This window comes from Benincasa hispida, chromosome 10 (genome assembly GCF_009727055.1).
Source record: "Benincasa hispida cultivar B227 chromosome 10, ASM972705v1, whole genome shotgun sequence".
Lineage (NCBI taxonomy): Eukaryota > Viridiplantae > Streptophyta > Magnoliopsida > Cucurbitales > Cucurbitaceae > Benincasa > Benincasa hispida.
In genome coordinates, this window is record NC_052358.1 from 6484894 (window position 1) to 6492157 (window position 7264).

The window sequence follows — 7264 nt, forward strand, 5'->3', positions numbered from 1 at the left end:
CAAGATAAATTAAGTGCATTGATCACTGATGACAGACAGGGGAGAAGTTCCCTTCTTACCCCTCGTATGCTTCACACATTTAGTCTTTCTTCTCCCTTACGTGATAGAGCTCTAAAACCAAGTGCTTGCTTCAGTTATAGTCCTGAATTAAATAAGGTGGGAAAGAATGGTTCGAAAATTGAGTTTTTTGCCCGAGACCAATGGAAATAAGGAAAGGAAGGACTAATACGAAAGTTGGTCAGCCTAAGCTTAAAGTGAAGGAAGGGCCCTGTTCCAGTATTGGAGAAACATGGCATAGAAAACAGGGTATGTCATGGGTTGCAGGGAAGAGGTAACACGTGTACATGAAAGCAAGCAAGAGCAGAGTGTAGAGGTGTCCACGGATAAACCACTCCAAAGTCATAATGTCTCAAAACAAGGAGGCCATATGGAAACAAGTTGTTAAACTTCAAAGAGAAAGAAGATTGACCCAAGGCGATAAAATCTCAAATTTTGGATTTTTGTGTGAAATCCCTGTTATTTTTTTAGTCAACTGCTACAAGATTAACAATTCCATGAGTTTGGGCTTCTGTTGCTGACATAAAAACATCTTTTTCCATGTCTTCGGATACAACCCATAAGGGTTTGCCTGTTCTTTGTACATAAACCCATAACTTTAGTAGTTCTTCCACTTCCAAGATAGATTCTCCCATTTGTGCTCATTAAAAAACTAACAGGTTGATGGATCATTACCCTGATGATTTAATAAATGGTTTTCTCTATCCTACATTATGATTTTGAGGAAGATGTGAATAGAGATGCAGAAGTTTCTGTTGAAGTTAGAGGTGCAAGAGTAGTGGACGTAACTCTTGCAGAAGAGGAAGAAATGCGCAATAAAGGGGAGTTCCGGGCATAGGAGTTCATTCCACTATAATATGAGAAGCAGGTGCAAAAGTAGTAGAGTAGCATGTGCTTCCCTAGTAGCAAGAAAGAATAAATGAATTAGTGTGCTACCTTCCCCCCAAGGTCTCCATGTCTTCTTGGACTTAGTTTATGTTTGATTCCACCTGAACAACTAATATAGCATTTTCTAGGGGTAATGACACTGACACACTTTTCGTCTAAATAAGTTCTCTTTCGCCTACTAATAGTTCTTACCAATAAAGTGGAAAATATAGGAAAGAAAACAGCGGCACACACCTTGCGTCTGGCTCAAAGCTCTCTGCATACGATGGTGCTCCTCTCTCTGATGCAATAGAATCTCTGGTATATGGGCGAGGGCTAAGCTTTGTTCTATAGTGGTTCAAGCTAGCACCCGTTTTAGCATATCATCTCACTCAATTTAAAATAAAATCCAGAAGAGACGGAGTCCCAAGTATATCATCAATGGATTCCAAAATTAAATTTACATAATATAAAGATCAAATTACATAGATATTAGGTATAGGATTTTAAAGTTCAACTACATCATCTCTTCCCAAAATAGTATACAAATTTAGATCATGCTTGCAAGGATACTACAGGATAAATGGAAAAAGTATAAGACTTGATCTTTCACGTGTGGCCATAAATAGAGAGATTTTGTTTTTGGTTATTTTTCAAAACTCCACTTATATTTTGGTCATATAATACAATTTCTCATGAAAAATTTGACTAGTTCGGATGTGATTAATTGGGCTATGCAATTGAGTTTGGTTATTTAGGCTTTTTAGTATTTGTAATGGGATGTTTTTTTTTTTTTTTGCCATTGTAACAAGCCAAATTCCAAGAATTGCATATATTTATCCTTATTTATTTAGGTTCGGATTTCAAATTTTAGGGATTTGAAATCTATTTATTTTGGAGGGATAAATCGATTTAAATTAATCTTGATGAAAGATATGAAATTAATTCGAATATTGAGAATAGAATTTAATTTTTTGGTTTTAATTGAAGTTTGGTGCAAATTTAAAATCCTCTTGGAATATTAATTATTGGAATTGAAATGAGAAAATATATATTTTATGGTTGTTGGAGAAGAGAAATATTTTTTTTGTTTACTTTTTTTTTGTCAAGGGTCGAAGTGGGGAAATAGGGCTCTTAAAGAAAAAAAGCAAAAAGGAAAAATTTGCCCCTTTCTTCTCAGTACAGTGCGACCCCCTCCCTCTCGTCCTCATTCACGCTTGAGCATTTCCGCCCAGATGACTGCTTTCGGACAAAGCCACGCCAGCCACTGTTCATACCTAAGTCGCGCATCGATTTAGCCTTGTTGTCACTCATTCATGTTACCGCTCAGCACCTGTCGCCATCAGTTAGAAGCCGCCGCACCTGCCTCTGTCTGCGTCTTCCCTTTTTTCAGTCGCCAAAATCCTGTGATTTGGGTAAGTTTTGGGTTTTTGGAATGCCCATTAATATTGGTTTAAATTTTGGCCAAAACTAATTTACCCATAAACTTCAAGGATGGATTTAGGAATTTGGGGTTGTTAAGGAAGTTATCCAGCGGAGTAGAGGTTCATTTTAGGAAGTTTTGGTACTTTTGGGTAAGTTGGTAAAGTATTAGTGTGTTTTTGGATTAGGTTATGTTGTTGTAATTTGATATTAAACCCTTGATATTTTTGTATATTCAGATTGGGTTGCTCAATTAAAGTGTTGGAATGGTTTTGGAACAAGCCACATGTTGGGTAAGTGGTTAAAATTTTTGTGGAATAAATTTGTGATCTAGAATTTGAAGCTAAGCATTAAAAGTTAATTTATGGTTTGTGCTTTAGTATTCAATTCAAAGTGTATGGATCTTGGTGGTTGGTGTGTTTGAATTGAATTTTGTGTCTAAACTCGAGGTAAGTGCTTCACTACCGGTTCGCCCTTTTTAGAAAGAACCGGTAGTGAATCGCTTATTACGTTTTTAGAAATAACCTAAATCCTATAAACTAATATTCATGGCTATTACATGAATACTTGAACTTTATGTAGTGACATAAAAGTGGTCAAGGTCGAGTAGATAGCCAAAATAGTCTATCGTATATGGATAAGGTCAGGTACCTTATCCCGAGGACTCTATCGGATGCAGACCACTTTGTATTTAATACAAATGGTGTGATCTTGAATTGTTCATGTGGAGACATGTGAGTATGGGCGTCCTGTGAAAAGAGTTTGTATAATACCGAACTAAGAAATAAGTCAATCTTACTTTATAACATTGTTTATTGTTTAAGATTGATTATTTCAAAGTGATGATCTAGGTAACTTGACCTTAATCCTGAGTTAACTATGAACTCATGTTTCTTCATGATTATCCTTAGATTTGCATGGGTGAGAGTTGGCTCAACAACGCTAGCTCAATAGGCATCCTATTTCAGGGGTAAGACTGGGTAGATAGTTGGGGACATAGGGTACAAGATGAAATTTCCTCCTACCCGCTTTTAGAGATAATAGAGAGGTTGTTCCTTTCAGAGCTAACTCTAGGTCATGAAAAAGGGGCTTCACCCTCTCAATGGCCCGAGAGGGACTCGGTTTGTTGATTGGATCACAAACCAATTATTCATTAGAGAATCAGGGGGACTTAAGAAGCAAGATATAATCTCGAGGGTAAAACAGCTTTTGACCTAGCTGTGATTACGAACAACTTGTGAAAGGTTGACTTACTAATTATGGTTATATCGAGTGGATAGAAATATATCTACAGTGAGAGGAGTGCAAATACTAGGCTTTAATGGAGTGACCCAGTAGTTAAAAATGTTGGTTAATTGGGCTAAAGATTTTAGTCAATTAATCTCGATCGTTGGAGTCCATGATCTGGAGGTCCATGAGGCCCCCTTACTAGCTCATATCGGACTAAACCTTAGAACAGCGTGACAAACGAGTTTGAAGTATTCGAATTTGATTTTTGGATCAAAATGTTGAATATATCCAATATATTTAACCTAATGTTTAGTTATGAATTAAACATATAAAGATAGAATTGGAGATATTCAAATAAGATTAAATATCAAAATTATGAATAGAAATTCGTATTGATTGAGATTAGCATTGGATTTAATAATTGAATATTAAATTAAATTAATTAAATTGTTTAATTAATTATTTAATATTAATTTAATTTAAAATTAATTATTAGAATTAATTTAATTTAAATTAATTATTAGAATTAATTTTGAAATTAAATGGAATTGGTCAAAATTGTTGACTAGGTCAAAATTGCAACAAAAATCAAGATGTTGATTTTAGACTTTGAGAAGTCAAAAAGTCAAATTGTTGACTTTGGAATTTTAGAGTCAAAGATAGAGTTTTGACTAAGTTAGTGGAAAAATCCAACATTTTTTAGTGGAAAAATCCTATTTTTGCATTGCAAGGTGTCAATCCCACTTGAAGACACTAATCTCACTCTGAGTTAGTGGAATTTGAGTGTCAAATTCGTATTAACTTAAATTTGCATGATTTGCCCTATAAATAGAATAGTTCTATAATGTTTAATCTTCTTGGTAAAATAGACTTTTATGAGCTTTTTTGGAGAAAAATACTAACCTATTTTTCTTACCCTTTTTCGTATCCAAATTGGTCACTCAACAGATCCCACTATCCCGTTCTAAGGATGGAAAATAGTCAAGAATACTCTCGTGGTGGTCTACGAATCGTTCATGAAAAAATTAGAGTGGATTTAGAGAAGAATTAAGACTGCAAAGGTTATATATTCTCTATCCGTTTGTTTTAATTTAATTGCATGTTTATTCTTTCAAAGTTAACATAATTAGAGTATTTAGATCCTTTATTTCTTTTACTATGCATGTGTTCGTTCAACCACTACCAGTGGGACCTAATGAACCTATAGATCAAAAGGTCAAACGATATGAGATCAATTGGCTAAACTCATTAACCAAGTTAATCAATATTCGTTAATTGTGGGTACACTCCGCTATAGACCCATAGTTGTACTCTTCTCACCACAGATATATGTAGGTGTTGATAATCAACAAATAGAAGCAATTTGGATCTTAAGCACTCTAATACCATCAATTTTAGCAAACAAGCAAGCATGTTCATAATAAGGAATAGGGTTTCAAAAATTTCACCTTTGAAGAACTCTTCAAATCTTCAAATCCAACTACAATTTTCTCTCCAACAAGTTGTAGACCACCACTTGATCTTCTCTACTATACTCTAGGATCTTAGATTGGATTCAAAATGAGTAGAAATTTAAGGAAGTTGGAAGATTTTCTTGGTTTAGAGACAATGGTAAGAGAAAACCCTTTTTTTTCTCTCCAATTTTTTTATTTCAATTACATGGAAAAACTCAAGAAAAAAAATGAATATTTTTGTTTATCAACCAATTCCATTTCAAATGGATTAGAAATTGACACCAAAACATAATCATTTAAGTGGAATATTAGTGTCAAAAGTGGGACCAACCCACTTATTCAAGTTTTCCAATTTTGTAATTGAATTAAAATTCAATTCAATTTCAATTCAAATTTTTTTATTTAAAATCTAATTTCAAAAATAAAGTTGGAAAAACAGTAATGTTAATTCAATAATTAATATTAAAAAACCGTTAATTTTATATAAAATTAATTCTTATTTTAAATTTTCAATAAAATCAATTCTTATTTAATTAAATAAATAAATTTAATATCAAATATTAAATTAACCAAACACCAGTTTTCGTATCATGAACCCCTATTCATGTAATTAATATTTAAATCATATTTAAATATTTTTTTCAATTCTCCAATTTCGTTTAATTCAATAACTAGACGTATAATTATATTGTATATAATTACTGATTTCCTTAATACGAATTTGAACATTTCAAATTTTTTTCATCACGATACTCTAAGGTTTAATCCGTTTGTAAGCCAGTAAGGAGACCTAATGGACCTACAGATCATGAGCTCCAACGATCCAAGATTAATTGGCAAAACTTTTTAAATTGAATTAATCAACATTCGTTAACTACTGGGTCACTCCATTAAAGCCCTAGTTGCACTCTCCTCACTGTAGCTATATTTTTTTCCAATAGATATAACCATAATCACAAGTCAACCTTTCACCGGTTGATCGTAATAATGGTTGAGTCAAAAGTTGTTTTACCCCCAAGTAAGTCCCACCGATCCTCTAATGAACAATTGGTCTGTGATCCAATCATTAAACCGAGTTTCTCTCAGTCCAATAAGAAGGTGGGGCCCCTTGTTCAAGACTCGGAACCAGCACTTAAGGGAACAACTACTCCACTATCCCTAAAATTGGATAAGAGTAATTTTTGTCTTACACCCTATGTCCCCAGCTATCTACCCGGTCTTACCCCTGAAATGGAGGCTTACTGAGTCGGCACTGTTAGGCCAACCTTCTCCCATGCAAATCTAAGAATAATCCTGAACAAATAGGAGTTCATAGTTAGCTCAAGATTAAGGTCAAGTTACATAGGCCATCAATTTGAAATAGTCAATCTTAAACAGTATACAACTTTATAAAGTAAGTGTGACTTATTTCTCGGTCCAGACTTATACAAACTCTTTGCATAGGATGCCCTCACTCGCATGTTTCCATATGAACAATTTAGGATCACATTGTTTGTACTAAATACAAAATGGACCACATCCAATAGTGTCCCCATAATGAGATACCCAACCTTATCCGTATACTATAGACCGTTTGGCTATCTACTCAAAATTGATCCATTCTTATATCTCCACATAAAGTCCAAGTACCTATGTAATAGCCAAGGATCTATTAGTTTATTGAACTTAGGTTTTTTCTAAAAAGAAATGAGAAATTTATACCTTCAATAACAACTTTATTGAATAAACCTTAATAACATCTTTACTGATAATAGAATAAGTTTAATTGTTTACAAACCACGAGTTTTAGGACATAAAACCCAACAAACTCTCACTTGGACTAGTGGGTTTACATATATACAAATATATACAATGTTGAGTATGAAAGAATATATACAATAAACTTAAGTAAATAGAATCTGAGTGTTCCATGAGCAGCGGAAAATAGATCATTCCAAATTACAATCATGTATGAACATTACAAATTACGATTGTATGTAAAACAAATAGTTATGCAATCAATACAGAAATTACAGCATGATACAAAAGCTAAGTGATCGTCTAGCAAAAGCTTAGCGATTGTTTAACTCATCCTTTAGCTATGTATTTATCGCTTACAAAACACTACACGATCGTTTACTAAAACAAGTTGTCGCTTAGTAAAATCGTGTTTACTTGACAACTATTCCGTGAGATGTTTTTCCGAGAGAGAAAATCTCCAAAATCAATTTTTTGATAAAAAAAAAACTTACTAA

The 7264-nt window shown here is 33.5% G+C and overlaps 1 long non-coding RNA gene across 1 annotated transcript; it reads left to right on the top strand.

Annotated features, from left to right (window-relative positions):
- The first annotated feature begins 2041 nt into the window (after positions 1-2041).
- LOC120087582 lies at positions 2042-4613 on the top strand. The gene is made up of 4 exons (XR_005484623.1): positions 2042-2339; positions 2418-2498; positions 2586-2639; positions 4525-4613. It is a non-coding gene; the product is annotated as an uncharacterized LOC120087582 (long non-coding RNA).
- The last annotated feature ends 2651 nt before the right edge of the window (positions 4614-7264 follow it).